The 16,115-nt window shown below is 38.4% G+C and overlaps 2 non-coding genes across 2 annotated transcripts; both read left to right on the top strand.

The window, feature by feature from the left end:
- Window positions 1-515: 515 nt before the first annotated feature.
- On the top strand, window positions 516-622 carry LOC141716043 (small nucleolar RNA R71). Its single transcript, XR_012572776.1, has one exon. It is a non-coding gene; the product is annotated as a small nucleolar RNA R71 (small nucleolar RNA).
- Window positions 623-6,495: 5,873 nt separating this feature from the next.
- LOC141715929 (small nucleolar RNA R71) lies at window positions 6,496-6,602 on the top strand. Its single transcript, XR_012572669.1, has one exon. It is a non-coding gene; the product is annotated as a small nucleolar RNA R71 (small nucleolar RNA).
- The last annotated feature ends 9,513 nt before the right edge of the window (window positions 6,603-16,115 follow it).

Genomic DNA, 16,115 nt, shown 5'->3' with positions numbered 1-16,115 from the left:
GGAATCCAGGTGGGTTAAACTGTTTACTCACTCCTTGCTGATATGGTGGCTGAATAGCATTCTGATTATTCCCCCAGCTGAAATTTGGATAATTTCTGTTGTTAGGATGATAGGTCGCTGGCACATGCTACTGTTGTCGCTGATAATTATTCACATACTGAACAAATTCGTTGACAAGAGAACACTGATCCGTAGCATGAGAACCTGCACAAAGCTCACAAACCATAGTAATTTGATTAACTCCATATGTAGCCAGAGAATCAACCTTCATTGATAGCGCTTGGAGCTGGGCTGCAATAGCGGTGGCTGCATCAACTTCCAGAATACCTGCTACCTTGCCTGACGTCATCCTCTGAGTTGGGTTTTGATGCTCATTTGCAGCCATCGTCTCTATAAGATTATACGCCTTAGTATAGCTTTTAGCCCATAAGGCGCCTCCAGCTGCTGCATCGAGCATGGGCCGAGATTGGGCCCCCAAACCATTATAGAAACCAGTGATCACCATCCAATCCGGCATTCCATGATGTGGATATTTTCTCAACATTTCCTTGTAGCGTTCCCAAGCCTCGCACATAGATTCTGTAGGTTGTTGCGCAAACTGAGTAAGAGCACTCCTCATAGCAGCAGTCTTTGCCATCGGATAAAACTTCACCAGAAACTTTTGCGCAAGATCTTGCCACGTAGTGATGGACCCAGCTGGTTCAGAATGTAACCAGTCTTTAGCCTTGTCCCTCAATGAGAATGGGAAAAGCCTCAACTTGATAGCCTCATCAGTCACGCCATTATACTTAAAAGTGCTGCAGATCTCGACAAAATTCCTTATGTGCATGTTGGGGTCTTCAGTTGCCGCTCCTCCAAAAGAAACAGAATTCTGCACCATCTGAATAGTGCCCGGCTTGATTTCAAAGGTGTTAGCTTGAATAGCCGGATGAAGGATGCTTGACTGAATGTCATCAATTTTAGGCCGAGAAAAATCCATAAGAGCTAGATCAGCTTGAACAATACGATCTCCCATGTTTACTGGTTCTTTCTGCTCAGTTCCTGAATCCGAATCCTCAAAATCTAACTTCTCCGGAATATCAAGAACTTCGTCTGTCTCCTCAGCTGTATCTAAAGTCATCTTGCGAGCACGAGAACGAGTTTGCATAAACGCTTGCTAAAGTACCTGAAACACAACCGGAAAAAATAAGTAACTACTACGTCCTAATCACTGAGTCCTAATGACCAATGATGGTAAGTACATAAACTAAACAAATACGCCGAGTCCCCGGCAGCGGCGCCAAAAACTTGTTAGGGCGAAAACACGCGCTAATATTCACGCAAGCATACGCGTTCGCAAGTAATATAGAATATTTTCTAGTTCGTTCCCTCAGAGACTCAGACTAAATTATTGTCTAATTAAACTCACTCACCAATGTATTATTACTTCTCAATGTTAAGACACTAACACTTAAAATTGTTGATTAAATATTAACTATAATTAACTACTTAATTAATCACTTAACTAACACTTCAATTTATCAATAATAAAATACTCATGAGATCACAACTTCATTATTACTTCCTTCTATAGCCATTGTTATTACCTTTAGCATGTGACATTGATGATATTAATCGAATAACACGAAACTGATAAAAGCCAACTTTCATTATACTAATACCATTCTACCAAGCATCCACAATTAAGATAGAAGTTGAATAGTCATCAATTATGTTGAGTTCCTATATGTCTACAGAAATTGACAACACAACGATTTAAGCACAAGTTATTCCTTTTGATTACATAGGGCAAATAAAACTGTTAGAGTTACCCACTAATCATGCACAACGTACATGAACCTATGCTAGCATGGCAAGTTCTAAATCTCAAGATCCACCGTCGCTTCACAAGAGATTAACACCCTATCTTATATGTTCGCGACGCACATAAGACGAATACGCACAACCAATACTAGATATCATGAATTCATCACACACTAAAGTATTAAACGATTAACTAAAAAATTCCATAACAAATCCGTTGCAACCCCATGATCACGATTATCCCATAATAGAACTTATCGTCATCATGGGTTCATATGAAATCATGATAAACAAACACAAGAAAATAATAACTAAACTAATTATATTAAAACAGAGTACGTCACAAGAGTAAATAAGTTCAAAGCAGGAAAACTCGCATCCAACGTTATAACGAAACAAGAATCACAAGAAGATATGCTTCCTCTTCGTTCCGGTGTGCTAAATCGGTCTTCTTCCTTATCTCCTTCGCTTCTTGCGTAAAAACACAATCTTCTTTTTAATCCACACTTGTGAAAACGTCTCAAATCTACTTATATAATAGTCCCATAAAACTCAGATTACATAGAAGTGGAAACCAAACAGAAGTAGAAGTCCTAAAATAATTTGTCTTTTTTCCCGACCCTGCGCGGCCGCTCAGCAATGCTGAGCGGGCGCTCAGACCTCTACTGGAAAAAATCTGATTTTGCTCCGTTTCTTCGCCGTAATCTGCCCGTTTCTTTCCTCTCGCAATGGTGAACACATGGCAAGGCTTATTCTTGATGATTCCTCCCCCAAAATGCAACTAAAACCCTGAAATGCATAAACACTAGAAAAACGCATCAAATACACAAAATACTTGATTTCAAGACACCAATTTAAGCCATTTTAAGACGTTCTAAGTGGTATAAAATGCCACTTATCAATCCCTCTTGGACATATTACCCACACGCTGGTATCGATCATACTTCAAAACAAAGTGATGTGCATCCTTAAACAATGTAGGCCAGAAGAATCCTGCTTGGAGGACACGAGCTGCTGTCTTTTCTCCACCATAGTGGCCTCCATAAATAGTCGAATGACAATCTCGCAAGATCCCCCCCCACGTTTCGCTGTACGGAATATATCTCCTGATGATTTGGTCAGCTCCTTGACTAAACAAATATGGTTCATCCCACATATACCACTTCACCTCCTGAAGAAACTTCTTCCTTTGAGCGTACGACAAGTCTGGGGGCATGATATTACTCACAAGGTAGTTCACAATGTCTGCAAACCACGGTTCTTCCACTTGCACTCCAAACAGCTGCTCATCGGGAAAAAACTCATTTATCAATGTCTTATCCTGTGAAGTTGTACTTGGGTCTTCCAAATGCGAGAGATGATCAGTGACTTGATTCTCAGTACCTTTTCTATCCTTGATCTCTAATTCAAACTCCTGAAGCAAAATAACCCATCTAATCAATCTAGGTTTCGAGTCCTTCTTCGAGATGAGATATCGAATTGTAGCATGATCAGTGAAAACTATCACCTTCGTTTCAATCAAATAAGATCAAAACTTCTCAAAACCGTAGACAATAGCCAGAAGTTCTTTCTCAGTAGTAGTATAATTCAGTTGAGCACCATTTAGGGTCTTACTAGCATAGTAGACCACATGAAATATGTTGTTCTTTCTCTTCCCAAGAACTACTCCAACTGTATAGTCACTTGCATCGCACATCATCTCAAAGGTTCATTTAAATTAGGTGTAGTTATGACAGGTGTCGTGATTAAACTCTTCTTCAAGAACTCAAAAGCAGCTAAGTACTCGTCATCAAACTTGAACGGGACATCCTTCTCTAGCAGATTGCACAAAGGTTTAGAAATTTTTGAGAAGTACTTGATGAACTGCCTATATAAGCCTGCATGACCAAGAAAGCTGCGAACTCCCTTTACAGAAATTGGTAGAGGAAAATTTTCAATGACCCCCATTTTGGCTTTGTCCACCTCAAGACCCTTATTAAAGATCTTGTGACCAAGTATAATGCCCTGTCGCACCATAAAGTGACATTTCTCCCAGTTGAGAACCAAATTGGTCTCAACACACCTTTTAAGCACGTCCCCAAGATTCTGCAAGCACTCATCAAATGAATCGCTAACACAGAGAAGTCGTCCATGAACACTCTCCACATTTTGACCAATCATGTTAGAGAAAATAGCCATCATGCATCTCTGAAATGTGGTCGGTGCCCCACATAGACCAAAAAAAACTCTTCTAAAGGCGAAAGTACCAAATTGACAAGTGAAAGTAGTCTTTTCCTGATCTTTCGGAGCTTTACAAATCTGATTATAGCCCGAATAGCCATCCAGAAGACAGTAATACTCATGCCCAGCCAATTTGTCAAGCATCTGATCAATAAACGACATAGGGAAGTGATCATTTCTCGTGGCCTTGTTCAGCTTCCTATAATCCATGCAAACTCTCCACCCTATGATTGTTCGAGTAGGAATGAGCCCATTCTTCTCATTAGCAATAACGGTGATACCTCATTTCTTTGGTACACACTGAACTGGACTCACCCAAGAACTGTCAGAATTGGGATAGATGATCCCTGCATCCAGCCACTTAAGAATTTCCTTCTTCACAACTTCTTTAATGATATGATTTAGCCTTCTTTGTTGCTCAACAGTAGGCTTGCTACCTTCCTCTAGAATAATTTTATGCATGTAATAAGAAGGGTCGATTCCCTTGATATCTGCTATCATCCATCCAATTGCCGATTTGAACTCTCTCAGAATTCTTAAGAGTTTTTCCTCATCACTACCTGAAAGGTCAGACGCAATAATAATAGGATAAGTAGATGCATCACCTAAAAAAGCGTACCTTAAGTGTTCAGGAAATGGTTTAAGCTCAAGTGTAGGAGCTTCCTCAATAGATGGCTTGAGGCGCTTTGGAGATTTGTTCAGCTCCTCCATTCCAAGAGTTTCAAAAGGCATTTCCATCTTCCTTTTCCAGGGAGAAGCATTCAGATATTATAATTGTTCATCACCTTCATCATCTTCAGTATCAGAATTTCCCAACAAGGCCTTCTCTAAGACATCAGACCTTAGCAATTGATCAAGTTCTGAAGTAACCACGGAATCGACCAACTCCACCTTTAAGCACTCCTCATTTTCCGTAGGAAATTTTATGGCATTGAACACATTAAAAATGACATCCTGATCCAACACTCGCATGGTGAGCTCACCCTTCTGCACATCTATCAAGGTTCGGCCAGTAGCCAAGAAAGGTCTTCCCAAGATTATGGGAATCTTCTTATCCTCCTCGAAATCAAGAATTACAAAATCAGCAGGAAAGATGAGTTTATCCACCTTGACCAAAACATCCTCGACAATGCCTCGCGGATAAGTAATAGAACGATCGACCAACTGTAGAGTCATATAAGTAGGTTTTGGATCAGGTAAGTCCAACTTCTTGAAGATTGACAAAGGCTTCAGATTGATGCTAGATCCCAAGTCACATAAGCATTTGTCAAATGACAATTTTCCAATGGTGCAAGGAATAGTGAAGCTTCTAGGATCTTTAAGCTTCGGAGACAACTTCTGTTGTAGCACAGTACTGCATTCCTCCGTGAGAGCAACTGTCTCTAAGTCATCAAGATTCACCTTCCGAGAGAGTATACCTTTCATAAACTTCGTATAACTAGGCATATGTTCAAGAGCTTCAGTGAAAGGTTTGTTGATGTGAAGTTTCTTGAACACCTCTAGAAACTTCTCAAACTGCTTATCCAGCCTTTTCTTCTGCAGCCTCTTAGGAAAGGGAGGTGGAGGATAGATCTGTTTCTCCCCTGTATTACCCTCAGGAGGAGTGTGTTTAACAGTAGTCTTCCTTGGTTCCACTTCAGCATCCTTCTGCACTTCTTCCTCAGCCACAGCTTCTTCATCCAAAACTTGAGAGTGTTCGGGATTTGTAACCTTCCCAGACCTTAATGTAATTGCCTTAACCTGCTCCTTAGCTTCCCTCTTTCTTAGTACTTTAGTGTCACTAGAAAGTGTACCAGGTTGACGATTCAGCAAGGCATTGGCAATTTGTCCAATTTGATTTTCCAAGGTCTTGATAGACACCGCTTGGCTCTTGCACATGAGCCTCAACTCTTCCAATTCAGATTTGTCATTAGACTATTACAGCTGGAGTTGTTTCCTTGGTGCATATTGCGGTTGCTGAAAACCTGGGGGGTTGTACTGCTTTGCTGGGTACTGCTGATAAGGCTGCTGAACCGCATTCTGAGTGTTGCTCCAGCTAAAGTTAGGATGATTGCGGTTGTTAGGATGATAGTTGGCTGGTACAGGTTGCTGTGACCTCTGAAAGTTGCTCACGAACTGAGCTGATTCATTAGAAATGGCACACTAATCAGTCTCATGGGAACCAGCACAAAGCTCACAGACACTAGTGATCTGATTAACTCCATAATTAGACAGAGAATCCACCTTCATCGTTAAAGCCTTAAGTTGAGCAGCTATAGCAGTAGCTGCATCCAACTCCAGAATTCCTACTAGCTTACCCTGAGATAGTCGCTGAGTAGGATTCTGGTATTCATTAGCAGCCATCAGTTCAATCAATTCATAAGCTTCATCATAGCTTTTAGCCCACAAGGCTCCTCCTGATGCTACATTAAGCATGGGTCTAGAAGTAGCACCCAAACCATTATAGAAACAGTTAATGATCTACAGTCAGGCATCCCATGACGAGGACACTTCCTAAGCATCTCCTTATATTGATCCCAAGCCTCACATAAAGATTCTCCAGATTGTTAAGCAAATTGATTAAGTGCATTTCTGATTGCAGCAGTCTTCGCCATAGGAAAGAATTTAGTTAAGAACTTTTAAGCAAGATCCTCCCATTTGGTGATAGACCCTGGTGGTAGAGAATGTAACCAGCACTTAGCTTTATCCCTTAGAGAGAATGGGAAAAGCCTAAACTTAATAGCATCTTCAGAAACTCCGTTGAACTTGAAAGTATCGCAGATCTCGATGAAATATCTGATGTGTATGTTGGGGTCTTCTGTCGGAGAACCCCCAAACTGAACTAAGTTCTGTATCATTTGAATCATGCTCGACTTGATCTCAAAGGTATTAGCCGTGATGGCTGGTTGAACAATGCTAGACTGAATATCATTGATCTTCGGTTGAGAGTAGTCCATCAAATCCTTTGGATTCGCTTCGGGTTCTCCCATTGCAATAAGAGCCTCTTCTTCTTTCTCAACTAAGATCTCTTCTTCAACTTTCTCTTCGACTACAACTTCTTTCTCAGCTAGATCCAGTGTTCTCTTACGAGACCGTGAACGTGTATGCATCCACGCTTGCTAGAGTACTTGAAACACGAAAAGGAAAATAGTAAGTAATAATGTCCGAGTCACTGAACTTTAACGACCAATGATGATAAACACAAACTAAAAATTAACATTGATATCCCCGGCAGCGGCGCCAAAAACTTGTTAGGGCTAGAACATGCGCTAATATTCACGCAAGTATACGCGATCGCAAGTAATATAGAATAAATTCTAGCTCGTACCCACAGGGATAGGTTTAGGTTAATTTCAATCAATCTATCTATACAACACTAATATGGTTATTATCCAATGCTAAGACGAATAACAATTTGAGATTGTTTATAACTATGATTAACTAAGAATTATACTAAAGAACATAAACTAGGAAATTAAAGAGAATTGAATAATATATGACACAAACATGGGATTCTAACTTCATTAAATACTTCATTCAATATCCTTTTTGTTCTTAACCTTAGCATGTAATGGTGATGACACTAATCAGATAACACAAAACTGATAAATGCCAACTTTCGTTGTACGAATACCATACTACCAGATATCCACAAAAAAGATAGAAGCTGAATAGACACCAATTATATTGAGACCCTATATGTCTATAGAATTTGATAATATAACTGTTTAATGCGCAAGTTATCTATCATTATTACATAAGGCAAGTAAGATGGTTAAATTACCTACGAATCATGCATATCACATACATGAACCTATGCTAGCATGACAACTTCTAAACCCTTAAATTCACTTTTGCTTCATTAAAGATTAACACACTATCTTATAAATTCGCGACACTCATAGACGAATAATCACAACTGTAATAACCCCAATTTTTGGAAAATTTTGAAACCCTTATGAATAGTATTTTTGCTGAATGAGAAAACTTTTCATGCCACACTATGTAGGGGTTCTGTTATGGATATTCTGGGATATTATTAGTACTCTATGAAGTATATAAGTGTATGTAAAGATCGTCAGAATCCAATTCCGAACACTTTGGTTTTTCCCGGAAATCCACAAGATACGGAGAGAATTGAGTATAAGGTAACAGGATAAAAAGGATTTAAATTAAAGGATTATAATAGAGGATCATAAAAAGGAATATAATGTATTGAGAAAGGTTAAGGGAATCCTAAGTAATAAGATCCCGGGTATGATCCTTCAAACGATAAACGAGAACGAAAGTTAAGCAAACCGTATAACAGATCAGCGGTCATTAGGCAAACGATTAGGAAGTTAATCAAAGGGATTAGGGGGAATGATGTCATCCAACCAATAGAAAGAGGACAAGGAAGGGAGGATGACATCATGAGGATGACATAAGCATGACATGGGAAGGAAGGAGGTGTGGTAGCTTTGTAACCACACAATTTCAAGGGCAAGAAGGTAATTGACTAAAGCAAGCACAAAAACCAAGCAACCAAGCCAAGCAAAAATCATTTTTCAAAAATCAAAAGCAACCAAGGCTTTGTTCTTCATTGCTCACGGCTTTTCACTATTCAAAAGGCAAGAGAAATTCAAAATCCAAGATCCAAGCTTCCTAAATTGGTAAGATAATTCCCTAATCATCTTTATGCTTAGTTAGGACTATATCATGAGTTTAAACCATTAATTCTTTCTCAATCTTCTTCATTTAATCAAAGAAGAAGACAATGAATAGTGTTTTCAAGTTTTTAACTTGAACTTTTTCTTGTTTTTCTTGAAGATCCAAGCATTCTTAAGACTTCTCAAAGCTTCTTAAGGCTTCCTAGCTCCACCCACCACTTCAAGGAAGGTATACCATCTCCAAACCCTAGATTCCTATATATTATAAGATGATTTTGATTAGTGGGTTGATATTGTAGTTTGTTGTTATGATTTAGAGTTTGGGATTTGGAATGGTAGTGAAATGGAATGGTAATTGTTGTGGTTTTGATTTAAAGGAACTTAAGTATGATTAAAGTTAAGTTTAAGCATAAGTATGAATGATTAAATTGAATTGGTTGGGGTTGTTATGATGTGATAAGGATGGATGTTTGTTGTGTGTTGGATTTGAGGTTGGTTTGTGGTTGGTTTTGTATGGTTTAAAATTGGGAAATCGCGTAAACATAGCCGTCGTAACGTCCGATTTTCTTTGGACTGTTTTTGTGCATAGCATTAGGACCCGAGAACCCCCTGCTAGATTATGACCACTGCCATGTTTAGATAGCTCATGTTACGAGCTTCGTTTTGATATGTAGTTCGTTCGATTCCGATGCACGGTTTAGGAGAAACGACCGTTTCAAGTAACGGCGTTTCGCGAACGAAACTTTTTCCCTCGCCTTACTTTGAAACATAGGTTAAAGACCAAAAAGGGTTAATTAATGTATGAAACATTTATGGTAAGTGTGTTAGGCAGTTGGTAAGACACTCGCGAAGGAATCGCTTTAAAACTCGTAAAGGTTAAATTATTAAAAATGGTGGAGCCGAGGGTACCCGAGTGACTTAAGCGAATCGGTGAGCGCAAAACAAGCGTTAGAGTCTAAGTTAGTTAAAGTATAGATTTACAAGTGATTTTGGTTTAATTCCAACTTACTTGTTGTTTATAGGTTACCAGACTCGTCCCGAGCCTTTCTCACCCCCAAGTCGCTCAGGCAAGTTTTCTACCCGTTATACTGTTGTTGTGATGTAAATATATGTATATGCATTATCTTGTGATATTGCATGATTGTTATTAGCAAATTTTGCGATATATTGGAGCATGCTAATATGGTATATATGCATGTCTGTTTCGTAATCTGGTTATCTATCTGTTGATTTCAATGCTTATAGTTGCATAATACCTATGCTAGAAATAAGCAAGTAGTTGCGTATACCCTTAGTATAGGGGATAAAAGGTGAACATATTTCTAAACCGGGAGTCGATGTTCCCGAGTATATTATATATATATATAGTTATATATATATATGGATATAGTTTTTAAAACTATTAATCGAATAAGGTTTATTCGATAACTTTAACTTTATTTTATTATTGAATATTATTTTGAATATTCATTCGAGAACTTATGACTCCTTTTACTTTATAAATGAATATTATTTTGAATATTCATTCGGGGACTTATGACTCCTTTTATTTATTTATCTGAATATTATTTGAATATTCATTCGGGGACTTATGACTCCTTTATTTTATTTAATGAATATTATTTATAATATTCATTCGAGGTATTATGACTCGGCTTATTATTTAATGAATATTATTTCGAATATTCATTTGAGGGCTTATTACTCAGCTTATTTTATTTATTGAATATTATTTGAATATTCATTTGAGGATCTATGACTCCGAGTATTTGCTGAGGTATATTCTTTATTTTATTAAAGAATAAGGTGTCAATAATCAAACTTATTTTCGATTATTCAAATAAAGATAGTACTTTCATATAAGTATATCTTTGGTTATTTAATATTCATTTCAAGTATAAGTTTCAAAACTTCTACTTCAATTATTTTTATAAAGATTATTCTTTATGGGAATATTATTTTAAATATTAACATTCAGTCATTTTCTAAATATTCTGGGGACTGATTTACTTCATTAAATCAGTTTTACTCCAAACACTCTTTAAAGTGTTTTCGAGTCTTTAAAATGATTTTCAAAAGATAGAGCGGATCCCAAAACTATTTTTATATTTAAGATCTTCCTTTTAAAAAGGAGATTTAAATACTCGCTCAAAACGTGGGGGATCCGGCTCGGTGGTGTGTTTTATATTCGCAACAAGGTTGCTGTCTTGGTAAAAGAGTTTTTGATTACTTACCCAATATTCGGGAAGTAAAATTCTTGGAACAAGTTAATCCATTAACAGGCATCGCCTGGGAAATATCGGTGAGTTTTCCTTTCCAACTAGATACGACTTCTTGGTGGAGCCGTATCAACAAGTTTCTACTTGGGGAAAGGGGGAAACGAGCTTTACGTTTCAGAGTCATGGATTTCATCTGAACTAGGAGTGGCGTAAGTGGTCGAGTAGCGCCGGCCCAGCCTTATTATATTGGCCCAAATGGCCTGGAAGTTCCGCTAAGGCGGTCCATTCCTTAGGAGTTCAGTGTTCGGTTGACAAGTAAATCCGACAGGTTCTTCTCTACATGTAGAAAATGGTGGGGTTGTACTACTACGACTGATCATCGTAAGTGGTCTTCCTGGCGCGGTAAACTCCCGTAATGAGTTCATCATCCATTTGGATAATTCTGCAACACTACCCGTAGCATTTCAATCGAAAGGCTACTAATGGGTGGTTGCCGAAGCATTGATAGGGTCAAACATTTTTATTGGGGTATCCATTGAAAGAAGTATCTCGTAACTTCATCTCTTTTCAAAATATTTCAAAGATCAAATATTTTCAAGTTTTATTTGTGGTCTCATCTATGGGATGACCTCGTGAATCTTATCATACTTTGAACGGTGATAGTTCAAGTAGCTTTATAAATGATATAAGTGTGGGGAAGTATTGGTAACTTCATTCTTTGTTTTTACTTATATCTAGTAAGTAATTATCTTACACACGATAAAGATTCTAGTAAGTATCCATTTAGATACTGGTATTATTGTTATCACTACATATTATCTTGCGAGCTGTAAGGCTCACTCTTGCTTTATTTCTTCATCACACAACAACAGTTAGGAGAGATGGCCAGACTCCAGCAGACCCAGCGCAAGCACGTGGGAAGCGTCCCGCGTCTTCCCGATGATGTTGTAGCTGCTATAGCTACAGAGGTAGATCCATTGTAGTTCAGACCATCTACTTTTGAGAATCAAATTATGTATAATTATAACTTGTGGCAGATAATGGCAATTAACTGTAAATTATCAAGTAATCATTTTGGGTTGTAATAATTTTAAATTGTGGATTCAAAGACTTGTACTTATTTCAATTTCATCTCTGAGACTATAACGGGTTGTGGTGTGTGTTAGTGTGGGGTCACAGCATGAGGTTATTTATTATTAATTAAGTGAAGTGATATTGTGGAAAGAAAGACCGTGACAACCCGGATCCCCGACCCCGGATCTGGGGGTGTTACAGAAATGGTATCAGAGCTAAGCGTTATAAACCTCAGAGATGATGGGACGTTAAGATAATAAGATTCACTAAGATAATAAGAACTCTTGCCAAGTTCATAGTCGGGCTACCTAACGTAGTACTGACGGTTAAAACCCTTATGGGAACCCTTATAAATATCGTGATAGGAGCGTAGTTCGTTATCGTATATGGTAGCGGGACTCCGAACCCTGAAGTTGAGGAACATCAACGCGATGATGTTTTATTAGTTATTGGAGATCAGATTGTGGATTCGATAGAGTGTCCTAATGCAGGACCGGATGATGTTGATATTGAGGATGTTGTCCTAGTAGGGATAGTTGTTGAGGAGGATCCCATGGAGGATCCTGACAGGATTGGATAAAGGACCACTGATGAATTGATGACCATGGTTTGGTCGACTACCAGAGGTAGGATTGGCCGGTCACTACCGGAGGTTCGTTCAAGTTGTAAAGTTAGTAGCCCCTTTAACGCGGCTTACTCGTAAGACTGAGAAGTTCGAATGGACAGAGAAATGCGAAAACAACTTTCAAGAACTGAAGCAGAGGTTGGTGATGGCCCTTATGCTGGCGTTGCCGGATGGAAAAAAAAAGATTTTGTGAAGTATAGTGACGCTTCGCACAAGGGCTTAGGGTGCGTGCTTATGCAGCACGGTAAGGTAATCGCGTACATGTCAAGACAATTAAGGTAATATGAAATTCGATATCCCCGCTCATGAGCTTAGGCTCGTGGCAATAGTTTTACCCTAAGGATTGGAGGCACTACTTGTATGGAGAGAAGTGCCAGAATTACCTAAGCCATAAGTGCTCTAGTACATTTTCACGTAGAAAGAGCTCAACGTATGCCAGAGGAGGCAGTTAGAGCTAATCAAGAATAATGATTGGGAGATTCTTTATCATTCGGGGAAAGCCAATATGGTGGCTGATGCCCTTAGTAAAAAGGAGAGACTCAAGATGATAATGTCTTTTGGGGAGTTTATAAAAGATTTTGAGAAAATGGAAATAGAAGTGAAGGTAACCGGAGCCGGTACCGAAAAGCTGTTTGAGATTGCAATACAGCCCGAATTATTGGAAAAGAACATATTGTGCCAGTAAAAGTGATGAATGAAGGCAGAGAGCCAACAAATAGATATGAGATTAATACCGAGAGAGATGATAAGGGAATAAGGAGGTATTCCTATAGAATTTGGGTTCCAAACGTTTAAGAGCTTAAAGATGAGATCTTAGATGAAAGTCATAGTTCAAGGAATAAGATTTAGGGCAAACCCTGAATGTGATAGCCAGGGAGGACGCCATCACGATAGAAGGAACCCATAACATAATGAAGTGGAAAACAAGGTTTTTAATGTATAAGATAACCCCAATTATGGGAGAAGGTTGAACCATTTCATACTAAGGAAACAGAAAGTCGAGTAAGGAAAGGAGACCCGAGACGGTACTCCTATACGGCAATTTATGGACCTGTCTAGACAGAACTTAGACTATTATCCCCAACTACCACCTTGAGGAAACAATGCGGTAGGAAATTCTTTCATGACCTTTAAATCGCTAAGCTCTCAGAGTTCCAAGGAACAGGTTGACCCAGTCGAGGCAAGAGCCTGGCTAAAGGAAATATAGGAATCATTTGAGATTCTAAATGATTGACGAATCACAAAAGACTGTTTTTGTCACTTACCCTCCTAAGAGAGAGACCACCCACTGGTGAAAGACCAAGGAAGGCACGGAGCAAGAGATTATAATAAACTGATTTAAGTTCAGTCAATTATTTTCAGGAGAGTGCTTCCCAAGAGTATAGAGATAGTGTAAAAGCTTTGGAGCTAGAATAAAAGCGGATGAGTATGATGAATTATGAATTTAAGTTATAAAAGTTGTCAAGATTCGTTCTGAGGACACGAATCCAGAATGACGGGATGTTTGAAATCAATGCTTATGTTGTGATTGGTTTGTGAAATAATGATAAGAGAAAGGAAAATAAAAAGAAACTGAAGTAGAAAGGAATATAAAGGCAATAGGGTTTGAGGAATGATAAGGGAGTTGGGTATGAGGAAACCCTAAAGACTCATAGCAACAGAAATAGAAAAGTATGTAATCGTCAGGATGAGGATGATTCACCATGAGTTAAAATTGATGGTTGAAGGTATAAGACATATATTGTACCCCCTTTAAGTTGGGAGGATTCGAGGAAACCTTGAGATAGTTCGAAGGATAAATAATGAGACGCGGATAGACTGAGGAGAAAAGGAAGTAAGAAATTAGGAAAATTGGATGAAGGAAGTGACCTTCAAGGATGTGAAGTGTAAGACCGGTGGCTTGATACCCAGAAAGGGAGACGCCAGGTATGAGAGATATCCCAATATTGAGATGACTGTTGGGATAAACAACAAAAGTAAATAAGGAATTATTAAGAAGAGGTTCACGTTGAACACGACCAATATCTTCCAGAACATCCTTATTATTGTTACCAAATTAGGCAAGACAAGCGGATAACCATTGTTATCTTTTGGAGGCCATATTGATTGACCCCATTTTGAATACAAATATTATTGTGAAATTAGACATATACTATCGAGGTGGGAATGATTGAATAAGACACCCTTATCAGGGGTATATGACTTGATTTATCCATGTAAGGATGCATGTACCTTTTTAAAGGTGGAATTAAGGATAGAACATCGGTAACTTAAAACGAATCCTAGGGGAATGCCTAAAGGTTGGCATTTCACCCTTAATAGGGGCAGTATGAGTTTTGACAGTATGATTGGGAAAGGGTTAAGGTAACAACAACCTTTAAGACTCAGTGGAGAAATTTTTCAGAAGTATATAGACAATGGTTCTAGTAATAGTAAATGGTATTTCGATATGCCCTGTATCTAGGGAATACAGGAGGAACTATTGAAAGATAACCTTAGAGGTTTTGCATGGAGAAAGGTAATATTCAAAATTCTCAAGAATAAAAATGTTGATAAAAGGAATATGACGTGATTATAATGATGCCAAGTGTGGCACGTGTTAAACCACGAGAAAGTATGGATCGAACCAGTAAAGGTCGGAATTGTTCAGGGCAATTAGGACCTAAGACAAAAGATGTTCTAAGTACGATCGAGAGTCAGTCGCGACAGTGATTAACCTCTAAAGACTGAGGCAATAACTTATGGAAAAATGGTGATTTCTTTTCTTACTCATCAGATTTTAAGGAAGACATTTTCACATAAACAGTGATTGAAATAAGGTAGAGAATTTAGTTGAAGGTGGTTAAAATGACATTGACTGTAGGGAAATTTTACTGTCAGGAAAGGCCAAAGAGGTGGCCGACACTTTAAAGGTAAGAGGATAATTATAGGCGCTTGTGCCAAAGGAATACAGTGATGATGGTTGAAGCCGTAAAGGTTGTATTATGGTTTGGAAGATTGACAATCCTTTTGATGACTGTGCAATACCCAACCGTAATAGTAGTTGGTAAAGGTTTAATTCGTGTAATCGCCATGAACGGGCTATCTATCTTAGAAGGTCCTATCTTGAGAATAATCCAGGACCATATTTCAAAAAGGACTAAACGAACCTTTGAGTTAAGTCTTTAATTGAAGGCATACGATTAAGAATGGTATTAACCTGCTATAGTTGCTTTGATTGAAACTCTTCTCCAATTTTATCTGCTTCATGTCATGAATGTATGTCAGGATCAGGAGTGTTCTTCATGAATCAGGAATGGTGATTATGTTACCTCCTTAGAAGGATTTGATACGACATGTATGGACTCCGTATGGTTAGATATTAAGATTTCATGGAAAATGAATGACGACAGTAAGTCAGTGGTGGACCATAGTAGTGCAGCAATGATTCTGCGAGTAATGAGTCGATTACAATCATGAGAGTTGTATTGGAATGGATGTTGAGATTAAGTACCACTAATCGGGTCATGGTGATGTATAAGTTATCATTGAATAGACTAATTAGGT

The sequence above is a fragment of the Apium graveolens genome, chromosome 3 (genome assembly GCF_009905375.1).
Source record: "Apium graveolens cultivar Ventura chromosome 3, ASM990537v1, whole genome shotgun sequence".
Taxonomy (NCBI): Eukaryota; Viridiplantae; Streptophyta; class Magnoliopsida; order Apiales; family Apiaceae; genus Apium; species Apium graveolens.
This window is presented reverse-complemented; position numbering and strand designations above follow the sequence as displayed.